This window comes from Salmo salar, chromosome 19 (assembly GCF_965601325.2).
Source record: "Salmo salar chromosome 19, fSalSal1, whole genome shotgun sequence".
Classification (NCBI taxonomy): domain Eukaryota; kingdom Metazoa; phylum Chordata; class Actinopteri; order Salmoniformes; family Salmonidae; genus Salmo; species Salmo salar.
The window spans coordinates 78874279-78897710 of NC_138309.1; positions in this window are offsets into that span (position 1 = coordinate 78874279).

Genomic DNA, 23432 nt, shown 5'->3' on the forward strand with positions numbered 1-23432 from the left:
ACTGGGAAACTGGTCAGAATTGAAGGAATGATGGATGGCGCTAAATACAGGGAAATTCTTGAGGGAAACCTGTTTTAGTCTTCCAAAGATTTGAGACTTGATGGGAGTTTCACCTTCCAGCAGAACAATGACCCTAAGCATATTGCTAAAGTAACACTCGAGTGGTTTAAGGGGAAATATTTAAATGTCTTGGAATGGTCTAGTCAAAGCCCAGACCTCAATCCAATTGAGAATCTGTGGTATGACTTAAAGATTGCTGTACACCAGCGGAACCCATCCAACTTGAAGGAGCTGGAGCAGTTTTGCCTTGAAGAATGGGCAAAAATCCCAGTGGCTAGATGTGCCAAGCTTAGAGACATACAAAAAATATTTTGCATCTTAAAAGTGTTGATGTTGATTAAATCAAATGATACAACCCCTCCAAAAATCTATTTTAATTCCATGTTGTAAGGCAACAAAATACGAAAAATGCCAAGGGGGTGAATACTTTCGCAAGCCACTGTATACTAATGGACCTATATGAACTATACTAATTGGCCATAGCAACCCTCAAAATAAATGCCTAGACTGAAATGTCTGAAATGTTTCTTTGGGTGTCTGCTGTCCTGAATTCTTTCAATATTTGGAGCCTTGATTATCATCTCAAACAGGCTCTGTTGGAATTCAACTTGACATCTTCTATCTGACAAAATAAGATGTTATCTCTCTGTTTGACAGGCATACGTGAGCATTCCCAAGTGACTTTCACACAAACACTACCAGGACAGGAAACAAAGTAATACACATGGCGTTGCTCATTAATAAATCAAATAAGTCACTCAGAGACACATTCACAAAAGACTGTACAAACGCAGGGTGGCTCCGTTTATCTCTCTACACCAAGCTACAAACAAAGTCTTGTGATATTCCTCAATTTGGGAATGATTTCCCCAGTGTGATATCATGATTTGCTACCATGTTGCACATAATCATGTAAAGACCGGGGCTTCAGCACAGTAATTGTCACAACTTCTCACGGATACTGTATCTACACACAACACCATTAAGATAAAACTCTAATCACGAGTTTCCCTCACCCTTTGTGGCCAAATGATAGCTGGAACCCTTGGTGTCAATTTGGGCACCAGTACAGTGTACATTTTAGGACAACCTTAGTGTGAGGCTTTCCTAAAATGTACACCGTACACCTGTCACAACCCATTGTCTCAGCATCAGAATTCCTCTAGCCTGAGATGAGGGAGCAGGTCTCCTGTCGCTTTCTATGTTCCCGGTTACGTATGATGAAATCACACCCCTCACCTGCTTTAGCACTTCTTCTGTTTGTTTTGGACCTCACACCTTAGGTCCTAAAAGTATCTGACCACAGGCTCTTATAAGGCTCTCCCAGGCGAAGACCTAGCCAGAAGACAAAGTCTGTTCCAGCCCAAACACGTGTTTTTACACCCATTCCAGAGTACAGGGCCCGTGTGGCACCATGACACAAACTGACTGTGGCAGCCCTGTCTCCTACTATGTCCACAGAGCAAATGACACGGGTGCAGATGATGCAGAAAGACCTCATCTACCTTCCCTGAAAAACTATTGGCTAAGCCAGACTTACAATGTGTTAGCAATTATTCCAGGCATTTTTATTTCTTTCCTCTGGCATTATTTTGATTTTAAATTGTTGTTATTTAGCAGACGCTCTTATCCAGAGCAACTTACAGTAATGGTACTAAGCTAACATATGGAATTGTTCCAAGATAGTCATACTACTGATCATATAGCTATTTGATTTGGTATGAAAAAATATATTTATTTTTTATTATTTAATAAATTATTGAATTTGGCCTTTACTACTATAGCCCATAGAGACACATTGAATAACATATTCATAAATGGCAACAAAAAAGTACATATTTTTATCATTAGGAATAAGGTTTTGAAATGTCTGTCCTATGTCTGTATTTTTGTCTTTTTGGACACATATTTAACCCCTTATTTTTGTTGGCACAAAATTACCTTCATACTTCTATTTGTTTTTTATGGGTTACCTTCAGACGAGTCCCAGAACGGAGAACACCATTGTGTTTGTGAGTGTCTCCCCTTTCCATGTCGTATTAGTTTGTAGCTCAAATGGTTCTGACGTTACAGATGGATGTTGCCAGGTCGTATCCCTGGCAGATACATTAATGATGAATTACCTTTCAAAAATCAAGGTGAATTACAAAGTCAAATCAAGAGATTGGAATCTCAGGCAAGGCACAGGTTTACGTCCTTCAACATCAGCGTTACCGACTTCAGACGAGTCCCGTGACATTTGTGGGGGTCGTAGAGTAAAACACCATCGTGTTCAAGAGTCTCCCCTTTCCATAAAGTGGTCATAAAAGTTTGTAAGCCAAACCGTTCAATTAAAAAACTTTTTTTTTTTTGGTTGTGCCTCCAATAATTAAGGATACATTTCTCCCCCCCCGAACCTTTCGCTTCAGCATCCTATGCCTGCCATCTAGAAGTATGTTTGGCATGGGATGATGATGGTGAATAATGAACACGACCCTGGAGATCATTTAAGCACACAGATGTTGGTTGGACTGGAGGAGAATAATGAACAATTGATTGGAAGTGGCAGTAGTAGGGCCTGTGTGTGTGTGTGTGTGTGTGTGTGTGTGTGTGTGTGTGTGTGTGTGTGTGTGTGTGTGTGTGTGTGTGTGTGTGTGTGTGTGTGTGTGTGTGTGTGTGTGTGTGTGTGTGTGTGTGTGTGTGTGTGTGTGTGTGTGTGTGTGTGTGTGTGTGTGTGTGTGTGTGTGTTTGTGGAAACACCGCTCGGAATGCTGGGTATTACTAGACCAGTAGAACACAGCCACAGTCAGAATATCAGCAGAGGAGAAACAGATACAAATATCTCCTAAAAAAAGACTCTCGGTCACCTTCACCAATGTGATTCACCACAGTAATGGAACGGGTTGCCATGAAAAATACAATTGATTTTATTGTTTGAGGTAATTCGAGGGCATCAGCACAGTAGATCACTGAAGATTTATAATACTATTAATACTGTAGCTTTATCAGAATTCCCATAAGACAATTCCCTTGCGGCATGATTATATTATACTTGATTTGATCCTCCAGATGCCCATTGAAATGAGCATGACAACATAGATTGGTCGCTGCATAAACAACTAGAGAAACATTCTTCTGCTCATTGTTAGTCTACTTTCATCGAAAAATATCAGTAAAAGTTAGAAGGAAATTAGGTATTCTCAGTCTAATCACTACAAGTCATCAAAACTAAACAAATTGAAGAGGGTCTTGTCCCTGGCTGATTCATTAAAGATGAATTACCTTTCAAAAATCAAGGTGTATTACAAAGTCAAATCAAGAGAATGGAATCTCAGGCAAGGCGCAGGTTTTCAAGTCCTTCATATCTGCTCATCAGAGCATGTAGAAATGTGCTGATTGAGATAATTGCCAGTGTTCAGTAACAGCTTTGATTCCTGGAGTACTCCAGCTCAGCGTCATGCCTCAATAGGGGAGAGAACAGCTGAAACTAAAGGACGAAGAAATCCCTGTGAGAACATAAAATAATCTGCTATACAAACAAAACAAAACATTCTGGAACCAACAGGACCCTGAGCAGCTTCTACCCCCAAGACATGAGACTACTAAACAAGACTACTTAATAGCTAATCAAATGGCTACCCACTGCTGCTACTGTCTATTATCTATCCTATTGCCCAGCCACTTTAACCCTACCTACAGTATACTGCTGCTACTGTCTATTATCTATCCTGTTGCCCAGCCACTTTAACCCTACCTACAGTGCCATCAGAAAGAATTCATACCTCTTAACCTATTCCACATTTTGTTGTGTTACAGCCTGAATTCAAAATTGATTAAATATAAACATTTTCTCAATCTACACACCCCATAGTGAAAGTGAAAACATATTTTTTTCTAAATTTTAGACGCTACAGATGTTTTCGTGAGAAGACCGATTTTCGGGATGTCTTATGGTCTGACAAACACCTGTAACTCGCTCTTTCCACCGCAGATGCGGAAGGCCACCATAGCCGAATGTGGTGGATCATCTCCAGTTGAAACTGACGGATTTTGATGGGAATGTTTTTATTATGTTACTTAGATTGACGGGTGTGTCAATAGACTCTTAAGGATTAATGTGACAGATAGAGAAGGATTGTAAACAAAATGGCTGCATGCATTATTATCCATCAGATAATTCCTGGGCTTCAATACCTTTTTTGCCAATTGGCCTGGACCTTGTGCTGCCGACATGGAGCCCCACCGATCCATCACGACTCGTCTGCCGACGTAACCATCCGAGGGGGTTTCAACAGGCTCTCCCGTTGTGACATCCCCCTGAGGCCCATCTGCTAGCCTGCTGCTAGCCCCGGCCTGCTAGCTGTCTGAATCGCCGTGCCTCCAGCTCGCCTAGCTACTCACTGGACCCTATGATCACTCAGCTACACTTGCCTCTCCCTAATGTCAATATGCCTTGTCTATTGCTGTTTTGGATAGTAATTTTTGTCTTATTTCACTGTAATGCCTCCAGCCCTGCTCAATATGCTTTAGCTAGCCCTTACGTTCCACCCCCCACACATGCGGTGACCGCACCTGGCTTAAATGGTGCCTCTAGAGACAAAACCTCTCTCATCGTCACTTAATGCCTAGGCTTACCTCCACTCTACTCACATCCTACCATACCCTTGTCTGTACATTATGTCTCTATTCTCCCGTGCCCAGAAACCTGCTCCTTTTACTCTCTGTTCCGAAAGCGCTAGATGACCATTTCTTATAGCCTTTAGCCATACTCTTATCCTACTTCTCCTCTGGTGATGTAAAGGTTAACCCAGGCCCTGCAGCTCCCAGCATCACTCCCATTCCCCAGGCGCTCTCATTTGCTGACTTCTGTAACCGTAAAAGCATTGGTTTCATGCATGTTAACATTAGAAGCCTCCTCCCTAAATTTGTTTTATTCACTCTGATAACCTGGATGTCCTAGCCGTGTCTGAATCCTGGCTTAGGAAGGCCACCAAAAATCCTGAAATTTCCATCCCTAACTGTAACATTTTCCAACAAGATGGAACTGCCAAAGGGGGCAGAGTGGCAATCTATGCATAGATAGCCTGCAGAGTTCTGTCATACTATCCAGATCTGTGCCCAAACAATTCAAGCTTCTACTTTTAAAAATCCACCTTTCCTGAAACAAGTCTCTCACCGTTGCCGCTTGTTATAGACCACCCTCTGCCCCCAGTTGTGCCCTGGACACCATATGTGAATTGATCGCCCCCATCTATCTTCAGAGTTCGTACTGTTAGGTGACCTAAACTGGGACACCCTGGCCGTCCTACAATCTAAGCTAGATGCCATCAATCTCACACAAATTATCAAAGAAACAACCAGGTACAACCCTAAATCCGTAACCATCGGCACCCTCTTAGATATCATCCTGACCAACTTGCCCTCTATATACACCTCTGCTGTCTTCAACCAGGATCTCAGCGATCACTGCCTCATTGCCTGCGTGTGTAATGGGTCCGTGGTCAAACGACCACCCCTCATCATTGTCAAACGCTCCCTAAAACACTTCAGCGAGCAGGCCTAAGAATGCCCCATTCAAAAAATGTAGAACTAAGAACAGATATAGACCTTGGTACACCCCAGACTTGACTGCCCTTGACCAGCACAAAAACATCCTGTGGCGTTCTGCATTAGCATCAAATAGCCCCCACGAGTCAGGAACCAATATACTCTGTCAGTTAGGAAAGCTAAGGCTAGCTTTTTCAAACAGAAATTTGCTTCCTGTAGCACTAATTCCAAAAAGTTTTGGGACACTGTAAAGTCCATGGAGAATAAGAGCACCTCCTCCCAGCTGCCCACTGCACTGAGGATAGGAAACACTGTCACCACCGATAAATCTACGATAGTCGATCATTTCAATAAGCATTTTTCCACAACTAGCCATGCTTTACACCTGGCTACCCCTACCCCAGCCAACATCTCAGCACCCCCTGCAGCAACTTGCCCAAACCCCCCGCGCTTCTCCTTCACCCAAATCCAGACAGCTGATGTTCTGAAAGAGCTGCAAAATCTGGATCACTACAAATCAGCCGGGCTAAACAATCTGCATGCTCTTCAACCGATTGCTGCCCGCACCCTCCCGCCTGACTAGCATCACTACTCTGGACGGTTCTGACCTAGAATATGTGGAAAATCTGGTTAGATATCTGATTAGACTGTAAAATCTCCTTCCAGACTCACATTAAGCATCTCCAATCCAAAATCAAATCTAGAATCGGCTTCCTATTTCATAACTTCTTTGGGTTCTGGGGGCAGTATTGAGTAGCTTGGAGGAATAAGGTGCCCAGAGTAAACTTCCTGCTACTCAGGCCCAAAAGCTAGAATATGCATAGAATTAGTAGATCTGGATAGAAAATACTCTGACGTTTCTAAAACTGTTTGAATGATGTCTGTGAGTATAACAGAACTCATATGGCAGGGAAAACCTGAGAAAAAATCCAACCAGGAAGTGGGAAATCTGAGGTTTGTAGTTTTTCAAGTGATTGCCTATCCAATATACTGTGTCTGTGGGGTCATATTGCACTTCCTAAGGCTTCCACTAGATGTCAACAGTCTTTAGAACGTTGTTTCAGGCTTCTACTGTGAAGGGGGAGAGAATAAGAGCTGTTGGAATCAGGGGTCTGGCAGAATGCAATGAGCTAAGTCACACGCGCAGCCGTGAGCGTGAGCTGCATTCCGTTTCATTTCTAAAGACAAAGGAATTGTCCGGTTGGAATATTATTGAAGATTTATGATAAAACATCCTAAAGATTGATTCTATACATCGTTTGACATGTTTCTACAAACTGTAATGCAACTTCTTTGACTTTTCGTCTGGACTTTGTGCTCGCGCCTTGTGCATTTGGAATAGTGAACTGAACGTGCGAACAAAAAGGAGGTATTTGGACATAAATATGGACTTTATCGAAACAAAACAAACATTTATTGTGGAACTGGGATTCCTGGGAGTGCATTCCGGTGAAGATCATCAAAGGTAAGTGAATATTTATAATGCTATTTCTGACTTTTGCTGACTCCACAACATGGCGGGTATCTGCATGGCTTGTTTTGGTGGCTGAGCGCTGTACTCAGATTATCGCATGGTGTGCTTTTGCCGTAAAGCTTTTTTGAAATCTGACACAGAAGTTGCAATAAGGAGAAGTGTATCTTTAATTCTATGTAAAACACTTGTATCTTAACGTTTATGAGTATTTCTGTAAATTGATGTGGCTCCCTGCAAAATCACTGGATATTTTGGAGGCAAAACTTTACTGAACATAACGCGCCAATGTAAACTGAGATTTTTGATATAAATATGAACTTTATCAAACAAAACATACATGTATTGTGTAACATGAAGTCCTATGAGTGCCATCTGATGAAGATCATCAAAGGTTAGTGAATCATTTTATCTCTATTTCTGCTTTTTGTGACTCCTCTCTTTGGCTGGAAAATGGCTGTATGTTTTTTTGTGACGAGACGCTGACCTAACATAATCATATGGTATGCTTTCGCCGTAAAGCTTTTTTGAAATCAGACACTGTGGCTGGATTAACAAAACTTTTATCTTTAAAATGGTGTATAATACTTGTATGTTTGAGGAATTTTAATTATGAGATTTCTGTTGTTTTGAATTTGGCGCCCTGCAATTTCACTGGCTGTTGTCGAGGTGGGACGCTAGCATCCCACATATCCCAGAGAGGATAACAAAGCCTCCTTCACTCATGCCGCCAAACAAACCCTCGTAAAACTGCATATCCTACCAATCCTTGACTTCGGCGACGTCATTTACAAAATCGCCCACAACATTCTACTCAGCAAACTGGATGTAGGCTATCACAGTGCCATCCGTTTTATCACCAAAGCCCCATATACTACCCACCACTGCGACCTGTATGCTCTCATTGGCTGGCCCTCACTACATATCCGTCACCAAACCCACTGGCTCCAGGTCATCTATAAGTCTTTGCTAGGTAAAGCCCCGCCTTATCTCAGCTCACTGGTCACCATAGCAACACCCATAGCACGCGCTCCAGCAGGTATAATGTCACAAAGCATTATCTAACTGGGGATAGCCACTTTTTTTTCATTCTGAAATAGTAAAATCAAATGAAACTTTATTTGTCACATGCGCCGAATACAACAGGTGTAGGTAGACCTTACCATGAAATGCTTACTTACAAGCCCTTAACCAACAATGCAGTTCAAGAAAGTGTTAAGAGAATATTTACCAAATAAACTAAAGAAAAAAATAATTTTAAGTAAAACAATAAAATAACAATAACGAGATATTAGTCAGATATTACTTTAGAAAGACTTGAAATTGGTATGAAAGTTAACTAGCTAGCAAGCTACCAGTTTCTTTTCAAAGGTGGTTAACTACTGGTTAATTTGAACAAAAAAAACTTTTTCTCAATGTTTCTGCAGCTGGCTAATTCTTTTGATTATGCTTTGTGATTCACCCGGTTTTGTGCTGTTTTAGTCCACACAACATATCGCCCTGGTACCTAAAGTAAAACGTTATAAACAACATTAGGTGGATCCGGTTTATCAGGTCCTGTAACGCCCTGGCCATAGAGAGGGGTTTTTTGTTCTTTATTTTGGTTAGGCCAGGGTGTTACATTGGGTGGGCGTTCTATGTTCCTTTTTCTATGTTTTGGTATTTCTTTGTTTTGGGCCATGTGTGTGGCTCCCAATCAGGCACAGCTGAAGCTCGTTGCTGCTGATTGGGAGTCACACATAAGGAGCATGTTTTTCCTTTGGGTTTTGTGGGTAATTGTTTCTGTTTGAGTATTTTCCTAACAGGACTGTTTGCTGTCGTTTTTGTTCATTTTGTAGTGTTCTCCTGTTTATTTGAATTAAAATTCTAATGATGAACACATCCTCTGCTGCACCTTGGTTCCCTCTTCCAGACAGCCGTTACAGAATTACCCACCGAAAACGGACCAAGCAGCAGAGGAAGGAGCAGCACAAGGAGAGGCACCAGGAGAAAGGCTATCTGGAGTCATGGACTTGGGAGGAAATCCTGGACGGGAAAGGACCATGGACTCAAGCTGGGGATTATCGCCGCCCACAGTGGGAGATCGAGGCGGCGAGAGCTGAGAGGCGCTGGTATGAGGAGAGGGAGCGCAACGGACACGGGAGGCAGCCCCACAATTTTTTTTGGGGGGGGCACACGGGGAGATTGGCGGAGTCAGGTGGTAGACCTAAGCCAACTCCCCGTGCTTACCGGGAGCAGCGTGGTACTGGTAAGACACCGTGTTATGCTGTGGAGCGCACGGTGTCCCCAGTGCGCGTTCAAAGCCCGGTGCGCTACATACCAGCCCCCCGCAAGTGCCATCCGAGTGCAGGCATCGAGCCAGGGCAGATGGTGCCAGCTCAGCGCGTCTGGTCTCCAGTGCGCCTCCTCGGTCCAGGTTATCCTGCGCCGGCGTTGTGCACTGTGTCTCCAGAGCGCTGGGAGGGTCCAGTTCGCCCAATGCCTGCTCTCCGCCCGTGCCGGGCCAAAGTGGGCATTCAGCCTGGAGTATGGGTAAAGAGTGTCCGTACCAGAACTCCAGTGCTCCCCCACAGCCCGGTTTATCCTGTGCCTCCTCCTCGGACCAGGCCTCCAGTGGGTCTCCCCATCCTGGTCCATCCTGTGCCACCTCCCAGGACCAGGCCTCCAGTGGGTCTCCCCATCCTGGTCCATCCTGTGCCACCTACCAGGACTAGGCCTCCAGTGGGTCTCCCCATCCTGGTCCGTCCTGTGCCACCTCCCAGGACTAGGCCTCCAGTGGGTCTCACCTGTCCAGAGCTGCCCGCCAGTCAACAGTCGCCAGAGAGGCCAGACTGCGCTGAACTGCCGGAGAGGCCAGACTGCGCTGAACTGCCGGAGAGGCCAGACTGCGCTGAACTGCCGGAGTGGCCAGACTGCGCTGAACTGCCGGAGTGGCCAGACTGCGCTGAACTCCCGGAGTGGCCAGACTGCGCTGAACTCCCGGAGTGGCCAGACTGCGCTGAACTGCCAGAGTGGCCAGACTGCGCTGAACTGCCAGAGTGGCCAGACTGCCCTGAACTGCCAGAGTGGCCAGGGACGCCCGCCAGCCCGGTGAGTCCTGTGCCTACGCCTAGGGCCAGGCCTCTGTCCTGTCTCCCCAGCCTGGTGAGTCCTGTGCCTGTGCCCAGGGCCAGGCATCCATCATGTCTCCCCAGCCTGGTGAATCCTGGGTCAGTGCCGTCGGAGCCGCCAGGGTCGCCCGCCAGCCGGGCGCAGCCAGGGTCGCCCGCCAGCCGGGCGCAACCATCGCCGCCCGCCAGCCGGGCGCAACCAGGGTCGCCCGCCAGCCGGGCGCAACCATCGCCAGCCGGGCGCAACCAGGGTCGCCCGCCAGCCGGGCGCAACCATCGCCGGTCGCCAGCCGGGCGCAACCAGGGTCGCCAGCCAGCCGGGCGCAGCCATCGCCGCCCGCCAGCCGGGCGCAGTCAGCGTTGCCCACCAGACCTTCGGCGCGGCCAGGTGCGCCACATAAGAGGGCGACGTCAAGGGTGGAGCAGAGGCCACGTCCCGCACCTGAGCCGCCGCTGTAAGAAGGCCCACCCGGACCCTCCCCTTCAGAGTCAGGTTTTGCGGCCGGAGTCCGCACCTTTGGGGGGGGGGGGTACTGTAACGCCCTGGCCATAGAGAGGGGTTTTTTGTTCTTTATTTTGGTTAGGCCAGGGTGTTACATTGGGTGGGCGTTCTATGTTCCTTTTTCTATGTTTTGGTATTTCTTTGTTTTGGGCCATGTGTGTGGCTCCCAATCAGGCACAGCTGAAGCTCGTTGCTGCTGATTGGGAGTCACACATAAGGAGCATGTTTTTCCTTTGGGTTTTGTGGGTAATTGTTTCTGTTTGAGTATTTTCCTAACAGGACTGTTTGCTGTCGTTTTTGTTCATTTTGTAGTGTTCTCTTGTTTATTTGAATTAAAATTCTAATGATGAACACATCCTCTGCTGCACCTTGGTTCCCTCTTCCAGACAGCCGTTACAGGTCCCAGGCTCCCATTATTGTTATGATTATTTATTTACAAGTTAATTACAATTAGCTTTTTGCTTTAACTCCATGTGTACCTGATAGTGCAGATCTAGTCTCACGTGCGGAAGTAAGCCGTCTGGTGCGAGAGACTCATTGGGAGGATGAGACTAGAGCAGACCCAGAGGTTCTGACTAAACATATGCACATTTGAACGCCCCATGATGGTCCATACTTTGTGTTTTAATTTATGCTATGAAATCCTGCAATTTCATCGGGGCAGTTCCCTCTCATAGCAAATAGCTGGCTAAACAATCGAAGCAATGTTCGCTTGACCTATGCGCCCACGGAGGCGGCAGTCACTGAAGGGCAGAGCAGTAAGTAACTGAACAGCTTGTGTTGAACTAAACAGGAAAATGTACACATTTACCGCACTTTTATGAGCATTTAAAACATAATCCATGAATTACATAATATATTATTTTGTTGATACAATTTCTTAAAACTTCTTCGGGATCTGTGTCCCGTCCACGGGACGGTTGAGCTAATGTAGGCTAATGCGATTAGCATGAGGTTGTAAGTAACAAGAAAACTGCCCAAATGTGCCTAATTGGTTTTTTAGTACATTTTCAAGTTCATAATTGTGCACTCTCCTCAAACAATAGCATGGTATTCTTTCACTGTAATAGCCACTGTAAATTGGACAGTGCAGTTAGATTAACAAGAGCAGTAAAGGAAATCGCTGGATACCACTGAGATTGTCTCCTTGAATTGTATGTAGGCTACGTTTTTTTCATTTAAGACTGACTCCCTGTTAGCTTCATATTCCAGGAATCATAGTAAGGAAGTCGTGAGGAGGACACAGTGCTGTCTGAATTGAAATCCTTTTGAACTTCAGATGCACCAGAGTAACAGCAATGTGTGAAAAAGCTCCATCTCATGACGTGTGGATTTCCATCTGACAGTTGAAACTGCCTTGTTGAATATGGATTCTGGACGCAGAGTGGCTCTGATGATGAGAATATCTATGCTGCAGTTCATTCATGCTTTACGACCGGTGGCCATCTTCCAAGAGCAGTAATTTTTGCTTAATCTTTATTCCCTAAAACTGACTTTAGTCAGAGCTTTGCCTCTCCACTAGGCTATAAACAGGTCTTCCAAAACTACATCAGAGCTCATAAAAATAAAATAAAAACACATTGCCTTGAGTCTCGCGGGCTACTGTACACCAAAGTCCTGGACCACCCAAAATGGCTGACTCACACCACACAGAGAAAGGCTATGTGTGACTGGCCGACTTCCCTCAGGATTGAAATACCGGCCCCTCTTCCCAAACATCTGGGAAGGAACTCAGGTGAAACCCAGTTGCCCCATGAAACCCAGTTAAATTACTGAGCCAAAATGTCCTTCTTGGATTTGCAGATGCTTTTAATGTTAGCACCAGACTGCTGGATGTAATGCGTGTAATGGTAGCCCCATCTTCCCCTCGCATGACTAAACACAGGCAAGGGTATCCCTTCACATCTGGGGAACATCAATGACTTCCTCTGCTCCCAGCATGTCTGAGGAGGAAGACTTAACGCCCACAGATCTACTGGAGGAGGTGACTATCAACCTATAGGCCTACTGGAGGAGATGACTATCAACCTATAGGCCTACTGGAGGAGATGACTATCAACCTATAGGCCTACTGGAGGAGATGACTATCAACCTATAGGCCTACTGGAGGAGATGACTATCAACCTATAGGCCTACTGGAGGAGGTGACTATCACCCTATAGGCCTACTGGAGGAGGTGACTATCAACCTATAGGCCTACTGGAGGAAATGACTATCAACCTATAGGCCTACTGGAGGAAGATGACTATCAACCTATAGGCCTACTGGAGGAAGATGACTATCAACCCATAGCCTTACTGGAGGAGATGACTATCAACCTATAGGCCAACTGGAGGAGATGACTATCAACCTATAGCCTTACTGGAGGAGATGGCTATCAACCTATAGCCTTACTGGAGGATGATGACTATCAACCTATAGACCTACTGGAGGAGATGACTATCAACCTATAGCCTTACTGGAGGATGATGACTATCAACCTATAGGCCTACTGGAGGAAGATGACTATCAACCTATAGGCCTACTGGAGGAAGATGACTATCAACCTATAGGTCTACTGGAGGAAGATGACTATCAAACTATAGGCCTACTGGAGGAGATGACTATCAACCTATAGTCCTACTGGAGGAAGATGACTATCAACCTATAGGCCTACTGGAGGAGATGACTATCAACCTATAGGTCTACTGGAGGAAGATGACTATCAACCTATAGGCCTACTGGAGGAAATGACTATCAACCCATAGCCTTACTGGAGGAGATGACTATCAACCTATAGGCCAACTGGAGGAGATGACTATCAACCTATAGCCTTACTGGAGGAGATGGCTATCAACCTATAGCCTTACTGGAGGAAGATGACTATCAACCTATAGACCTACTGGAGGAGATGACTATCAACCTATAGCCTTACTGGAGGAAGATGACTATCAACCTATAGGCCTACTGGAGGAAGATGACTATCAACCTATAGTCCTACTGGAGGAAGATGACTATCAACCTATAGGCCTACTGGAGGAGATGACTATCAACCTATAGGTCTACTGGAGGAAGATGACTATTAACCTATAGGCCTACTGGAGGAGATGACTATCAACATATAGGCCTACTGGAGGAGATGACTATCAACCTATAGGTCTACTGGAGGAAGATGACTATCAACATATAGGCCTACTGGAGGAGATGACTATCAACCTATAGGTCTACTGGAGGAAGATGACTATCAACCTATAGGCCTACTGGAGGAGATGACTATCAACCCATAGCCTTACTGGAGGAAGATGACAATCAACCTATAGGCCTACTGGAGGAGATGACAATCAACCTATAGGCCTACTGGAGGAAGATGTCTATCAACCTATAGGTCTACTTGAGGAGATGACTACCAACCTATTGGCCTACTGGAGGAGATGACTATCAACCTATAGTCCTACTGGAGGAAGATGACTATCAACCTATAGGCCTACTGGAGGAGATGACAATCAACCTATAGGCCTACTGGAGGAAGATGTCTATCAACCTATAGGTCTACTGGAGGAGCTGATTATCAACCTATAGGCCTACTGGAGTAGATGACTATCAACCTATAGTCCTACTGGAGGAAGATGACTATCAACCTATAGGTGTACTGGAAGAAGATGACTATCAACCTATAGGCCTACTGGAGGAGATGACTATCAACCCATAGCCTTACTGGAGGAGATGACTATCAACCTATAGGCCTACTGGAGGAAGATGACTATCAACCTATAGGCCTACTGGAGGAGGATGACTATCAACCTATAGGCCTACTGGAGGAGGTGACTATCAACCTATAGGCCTACTGGAGGAAGATGACTGTCAACCTATAGGCCTACTGGAGGAGATGACTATCAACCTATAGGACTACTGGAGGAAGATGACTATCAACCTATAGGCCTACTGGAGGATGATTACTATCAACCTATAGGCCTACTGGAGGAAAATTACTATCAACCTATAGCCTTACTGGAGGAAGAGGACTATCAACCTATAGGCCTACTGGAGGAGATTACTATCAACCTATAGGCCTACTGGAGGAGATGACTATCAACCTATAGGCCTACTAGAGGAGATGACTATCAACCTATAGGCCTACTGGAGGAGATGACCATAAACCTATAGGCCTTCTGGAGGAAGATGACTATCAACCTATAGCCTTACTGGAGGATGATGACTATCAACCTATAGGCCTACTGGAGGAGCTGACTATCAACCTATAGTCCTACTGGATGAAGATGACTATCAACCTGTAGGCCTACTGGAGGAATTGACTATCAACCTATAGGCCTACTGGAGGAGATGACTATCAACCCATAGACTTACTGGAGGAGATGACTATCAACCTATAGGCCTACTGGAGGAAGATGACTATCAACCTATAGGCAAACTGGAGGAGGATGACTATCAACCTATAGGCCTACTGGAGGAGGTGACTATCAACCTATAGGCCTACTGGAGGAAGATGACTATCAACCTGTAGGCCTACTGGAGGAGATGACTATCAACCTATAGGTCTACTGGAGGATGATTACTATCAACCTATAGGCCTACTGGAGGAAGATTACTATCAACCTATAGGCCTACTGGAGGAGATGATTATCAACCTATAGGCCTACTGGAGGAGATGACTATCAACCTATAGGCCTACTGGAGGAGATGACTATCAACCTATAGGCCTACTGGAGGAGATGACTATCAACCTATAGGCCTTCTGGAGGAAGATGACTATCAACCTATAGCCTTACTGGAGGAAGATGACTATCAACCTATAGGCCTACTGGAGGAGATGACTATCAACCTATAGTCTTACTGGAGGATGATGACTATCAATCTATAGGCCTACTGGAGGAGATGACTATCAACCTATAGACCTACTGGAGGAAGATGACTATCAACCTATAGGCCTACTGGAGGAGATGACTATCAACCCATAGCCTTACTGGAGGAAGATGACTATCAACCTATAGCCTTACTGGAGGAGATTACTATCAACCTAAAGGTCTACTGGAGGAGATGACTATCAACCTATAGGCCTACTGGAGGAAGATGACTATCAACCTATAGGCCTACTGGAGGAGATGACTATCAACCTATAGGCCAACTGGAGGAAGATGACTATCAACCTATAGTCCTACTGGAGGAGATGACTATCAACCTGTAGGTTTACTGGAGGAGATGACTATCAACCTATAGGACTACTGGAGGAGATGACTATCAACCCATAGCCTTACTGGAGGAGATGACTATCAACCTATAGTTCTACTTGAGGAGTTGACTATCAACCCATAGCCTTACTGGAGGAGATGACTATCAACCTATAGGCCTACTGGAGGAGATGACTATCAACCTATAGACCTACTGGAGGAAGATGACTATCAACATATAGGTCAATTGGAGGAAGATGACTATCAACCTATAGGCCTACTGGAGGAGATGACTATCTACCCATAGCCTTACTGGAGGAGATGACTATCAACCAATAAGCCTACTGGAGGAGATTACTATCAACCAATAGGCCTACTGGAGGAGATGACTATAAACCTATAGGCCTACTGGAGGAAGATGACTATCAACCTATAGGCCTACTGGAGGAGATGACTATCAACATAAAGGTCTACTGTAGGAGATGACTATCAACCTAAAGGCCTACCGGAGGAGATGACTAGCAACCTATAGGTCTACTGGAGGAAGATGACTATCAACATATAGGCCTACTGGAGGTGATGACTATCAACCTATAGGCCTACTGGAGGAAGATGACTATCAACATATAGGTCAATTGGAGGAAGATGACTATCAACCTATAGGCCTACTGGAGGAGATGACTATCTACCCATAGCCTTACTGGAGGAGATGACTATCAACCAATAAGCCTACTGGAGGAGATTACTATCAACCAATAGGCCTACTGGAGGAGATGACTATCAACCTATAGGCCTACTGGAGGAAGATGACTATCAACCTATAGGCCTACTGGAGGAGATGACTATCAACATAAAGGTCTACTGTAGGAGATGACTATCAACCTAAAGGCCTACCGGAGGAGATGACTAGCAACCTATAGGTCTACTGGAGGAAGATGACTATCAACATATAGGCCTACTGGAGGAGATGACTATCAACCTATAGGTCTACTGGAGGATGATGACTATAAACCTATAGGCCTACTGCAGGAAATGACTATCAACCCATAGCCTTACTGGAGGAAGATGACTATCAACCTATAGGCCTACTGGAGGAGATGACAATCAACCTATAGGCCTACTGGAGGAGATGACTATCAACCTATAGACCTACTGGAGGAAGATGACTATCAACCTATAGGCCTACTGGAGGAGATGACTATCAACCCATAGCCTTACTGGAGGAGATGTCTATCAACCTATAGTCCTACTGGAGGATGATGACTATCAATCTATAGGCCTACTGGAGGATATGACTATCAACCTATAGGCCTACTGGAGGAGATGACTATCAACTTATAGACCTACTGGAGGAAGATGACTATCAACCTATAGGCCTACTGGAGGAGATGACTATCAACCCATAGCCTTACTGGAGGAGATGACTATCAACCTATAGGCCTACTGGAGGAAGATGACTATTAACCTATAGGCCTACTGGAGGAGATGACTATCAACCTATAGGTCTACTGGAGGAAGATGACTATCAACCTATAGGCCTACTGGAGGAGATGACTATCAAACTATAGGCCTACTGGAGGAGATGACTATCAACACATAGCCTTACTGGAGGAAGATGACTATCAACCTATAGCCTTCCTGGAGGAGATAACTATCAACCTAAAGGTCTACTGGAGGAGATGACTATCAACCCATAGCCTTACTGGAGGAGATGACTATCAACCTATAGTTCTACTGGAGGAGTTGACTATCAACCCATAGCCTTACTGGAGGAGATGACTATCAACCTATAGGCCTACTGGAGGAGATTACTATCAACCTATAGACCTACTGGAGGAGATGACTATCAACCTATAGTCCTACTGGAGGAAGATGACTATCAACCTATAAGCCTACTGGAGGACATGACTATCAACCTATAGGCCTACTGGAGGAGATGACTATCAACCTATAGGCCTACTGGAGGAAGATGACTATCAACATATAGGTCAATTGGAGGAAGATGACTATCAACCTATAGGCCTACTGGAGGAGATGACTATCCACCCATAGCCTTACTGGAGGAGATGACTATCAACCAATAAGCCTACTGGAGGAGATTACTATCAACCAATAGGCCTACTGGAGGAGATGACTATCAACCTATAGGCCTACTGGAGGATGATGACTATCAACCTATAGGCCTACTGGAGGAGATGACTATCAACATAAAGGCCTACTGTAGGAGATGACTATCAACCTAAAGGCCTACCGGAGGAGATGACTATCAACCTATAGGTCTACTGGAGGAAGATGACTATCAACATATAGGGCTACCGGAGGAGATGACTATCAACCTATAGGTCTACTGGAGGAAGATGACTATCAACCTATAGGCCTACTGGAGGAAATGACTATCAACATAAAGGTCTACTGTAGGAGATGACTATCAACCTAAAGGCCTACAGGAGGAGATGACTAGCAACCTATAGGTCTACTGGAGGAAGATGACTATCAACATATAGGCCTACTGGAGGAGATGACTATCAACCTATAGGCCTACTGGAGGAGTTGACTATCAACCTATAGGCCTTCTGGAGGAAGATGACTATCAACCTATAGCCTTACTGGAGGACGATGACTATCAACCTATAGGCCTACTGGAGGAGATGACTATCAACCCATAGCCTTACTGGAGGAGATGACTATCAACCTATAGGCCTACTGGAGGAAGATGACTATTAACCTATAGGCCTACTGGAGGAGATGACTATCAACCTATAGGTCTACTGGAGGAAGATGACTATCAACCTATAGGCCTACTGGAGGAGTTGACTATCAAACTATAGGCCTACTGGAGGAGATGACTATCAACACATAGCCTTACTGGAGGAAGATGACTATCAACCTATAGCCTTACTGGAGGAGATTACTATCAACCTAAAGGTCTACTGGAGGAGATGACTATCAACCTATAGGCCTACTGGAGGAAGATGACTATCAACCTATAGGCCTACTGGAGGAGATGACTATCAACCTATAGGCCAACTGGAGGAAGATGACTATCAACCTATAGTCCTACTGGAGGAGATGACTATCAACCTGTAGGTTTACTGGAGGAGATGACTATCAACCTATAGGACTACTGGAGGAGATGACTATCAACCCATAGCCTTACTGGAGGAGATGACTATCAACCAATAAGCCTACTGGAGGAGATTACTATCAACCAATAGGCCTACTGGAGGAGATGACTATCAACCTATAGGCCTACTGGAGGATGATGACTATCAACCTATAGGCCTACTGGAGGAGATGACTATCAACATAAAGGCCTACTGTAGGAGATGACTATCAACCTAAAGGCCTACCGGAGGAGATGACTATCAACCTATAGGTCTACTGGAGGAAGATGACTATCAACATATAGGCCTACTGGAGGAGATGACTATCAACCTATAGGTCTACTGGAGGAAGATGACTATCAACCTATAGGCCTACTGGAGGAAATGACTATCAACATAAAGGTCTACTGTAGGAGATGACTATCAACCTAAAGGCCTACAGGAGGAGATGACTATCAACCTAAAGGCCTACCGGAGGAGATGACTAGCAACCTATAGGTCTACTGGAGGAAGATGACTATCAACATATAGGCCTACTGGAGGAGATGACTATCAACCTATAGGTCTACTGGAGGATGATGACTATCAACCTATAGGCCTACTGGAGGAAATGACTATCAACCCATAGCCTTACTGGAGGAAGATGACTATCAACCTATAGGCCTACTGGAGGAGATGACAATCAACCTATAGGCCTACTGGAGGAGATGACTATCAACCTATAGACCTACTGGAGGATGATGACTATCAACCTATAGGCCTACTGGAGGAGATGACTATCAACCCATAGCCTTACTGGAGGAGATGACTATCAACCTATAGTCCTACTGGAGGATGATGACTATCAATCTATAGGCCTACTGGAGGAGATGACTATCAACCTAAAGGTCTACTGGAGGAGATGACTATCAACCTATAGGCCTACTGGAGGAAGATGACTATCAACATATAGGCCTACTGGAGGAGATGACTATCAACCTATAGGTCTACTGGAGGAAGATGACTATCAACCTATAGATCTACTGGAGGAAATGACTATCAACATAAAGGTCTACTGTAGGAGATGACTATCAACCTAAAGGCCTACAGGAGGAGATGACTAGCAACCTATAGGTCTACTGGAGGAAGATGACTATCCACATATAGGCCTACTGGAGGAGATGACTATCAACCTATAGGCCTACTGGAGGAGATGACTATCAACCTATAGGCCTACTGGAGGAAATGACTATCAACCTATAGGCCTACTGGAGGAAGATGACTATCAACCTATAGGCCTACTGGAGGAGATGACTATCAACCTAAAGGCCTACCGGAGGAGATGACTAGCAACCTATAGGTCTACTGGAGGAAGATGACTATCAACATATAGGCCTACTGGAGGAGATGACTATCAACCTATAGGTCTACTGGAGGATGATGACTATCAACCTATAGGCCTACTGGAGGAAATGACTATCAACCCATAGCCTTACTGGAGGAAGATGACTATCAACCTATAGGCCTACTGGAGGAGATGACAATCAACCTATAGGCCTACTGGAGGAGATGACTATCAACCTATAGACCTACTGGAGGAAGATGACTATCAACCTATAGGCCTACTGGAGGAGATGACTATCAACCCATAGCCTTACTGGAGGAGATGACTATCAACCTATAGTCCTACTGGAGGATGATGACTATCAATCTATAGGCCTACTGGAGGAGATGACTATCAACCTATAGGCCTACTGGAGGAGATGACTATCAACTTATAGACCTACTGGAGGAAGATGACTATCAACCTATAGGCCTACTGGAGGAGATGACTATCAACCCATAGCCTTACTGGAGGAGATGACTATCAACCTATAGGCCTACTGGAGGAAGATGACTATTAACCTATAGGCCTACTGGAGGAGATGACTATCAACCTATAGGTCTACTGGAGGAAGATGACTATCAACCTATAGGCCTACTGGAGGAGATGACTATCAAACTATAGGCCTACTGGAGGAGATGACTATCAACACATAGCCTTACTGGAGGAAGATGACTATCAACCTATAGCCTTACTGGAGGAGATTACTATCAACCTAAAGGTCTACTGGAGGAGATGACTATCAACCTATAGGCCTACTGGAGGAAGATGACTATCAACCTATAGACCTACTGGAGGAGATGACTATCAACCTATAGGCCAACTGGAGGAAGATGACTATCAACCTATAGTCCTACTGGAGGAGATGACTATCAACCTATAGGTTTACTGGAGGAGATGACTATCAACCTATAGGACTACTGGAGGAGATGACTATCAACCCATAGCCTTACTGGAGGAGATGACTATCAACCTATAGTTCTACTGGAGGAGTTGACTATCAACCCATAGCCTTACTGGAGGAGATGACGATCAACCTATAGTCCTACTGGAGGAGATGACTATCAACCTATAGACCTACTGGAGGAGATGACTATCAACCTATAGTCCTACTGGAGGAAGATGACTATCAACCTATAAGCCTACTGGAGGACATGACTATCAACCTATAGGCCTACTGGAGGAGATGACTATCAACCTATAGGCCTACTGGAGGAAGATGACTATCAACTTATAGGTCAATTGGAGGAAGATGACTATCAACCTATAGGCCTACTGGAGGAGATGACTATCCACCCATAGCCTTACTGGAGGAGATGACTATCAACCAATAAGCCTACTGGAGGAGATTACTATCAACCAATAGGCCTACTGGAGGAGATGACTATCAACCTATAGGCCTACTGGAGGAGATGACTATCAACCTATAGGCCTACTGGAGGAGATGACTATCAACATATAGGCCTACTGGAGGAGATGACTATCAACCTATAGGCCTACTGGAGGAGATGACTATCAACCTATAGGCCTACTGGAGGAAATGACTATCAACATAAAGGCCTACTGGAGGAGATGACTATCAACCTAAAGGCCTACAGGAGGAGATGACTAGCAACCTATAGGTCTACTGGAGGAAGATGACTATCAACATATAGGCCTACTGGAGGAGATGACTATCAACCTATAGGCCTACTGGAGGAGATGACTATCAACCTATAGGCCTACTGGAGGAAGATGACTATCAACCTATAGGCCTACTGGAGGAGATGACTATCAACCTATAGGCCTACTGGAGGAGATGACTATCAACCTATAGGCCTACTGGAGGAGATGACTATCAACCTATAGGCCTACTGGAGGAAGATGACTATCAACCTATAGGCCTACTGGAGGAGATGACTATCAACCTATAGGTCTACTGGAGGAGATGACTATCAACCTATAGGCCTACTGGAGGAAGATGACTATCAACCTATAGGCCTACTGGAGGAGATGACTATCAACCTATAGGCCTACTGGAGGAAGATGACTATCAACCTATAGGCCTACTGGAGGAGATGACTATCAACCTATAGGTCTACTGGAGGAGATGACTATCAACCTATAGGCCTACTGGAGGAGATGACTATCAACCTATAGGCCTACTGGAGGAGATGACTATCAACCTATAGGCCTACTGGAGGAAGATGACTATCAACCTATAGTCCTACTGGAGGAGATGACTATCAACCTATAGGCCTACTGGAGGAGATGACTATCAACCTATAGGCCTACTGGAGGAGATGACTATCAACCTATAGGCCTACTGGAGGAGATGACTATCAACCTATAGGCCTACTGGAGGAGATGACTATCAACCTATAGGCCTACTGGAGGAGATGACTATCAACCTATAGGCCTACTGGAGGAGATGACTATCAACCTATAGGCCTACTGGAGGAGATGACTATCAACCTATAGGCCTACTGGAGGAAGATGACTATCAACCTATAGGCCTACTGGAGGAGATGACTATCAACCTATAGGCCTACTGGAGGAGATGACTATCAACCTATAGGCCTACTGGAGGAGATGACTATCAACCTATAGGCCTACTGGAGGAGATGACTATCAACCTATAGGCCTACTGGAGGAGATGACTATCAACCTATAGGCCTACTGGAGGAGATGACTATCAACCTATAGGCCTACTGGAGGAGATGACTATCAACCTATAGGCCTACTGGAGGAGATGACTATCAACCTATAGGCCTACTGGAGGAGATGACTATCAACCTATAGGCCTACTGGAGGAGATGACTATCAACCTATAGGCCTACTGGAGGAGATGACTATCAACCTATAGGCCTACTGGAGGAGATGACTATCAACCTATAGGCCTACTGGAGGAGATGACTATCAACCTATAGGCCTACTGGAGGAGATGACTATCAACCTATAGGTCTACTGGAGGAGATGACTATCAACCTATAGGCCTACTGGAGGAGATGACTATCAACCTATAGGCCTACTGGAGGAGATGACTATCAACCTATAGGCCTACTGGAGGAGATGACTATCAACCTATAGGCCTACTGGAGGAGATGACTATCAACCTATAGGCCTACTGGAGGAGATGACTATCAACCTAT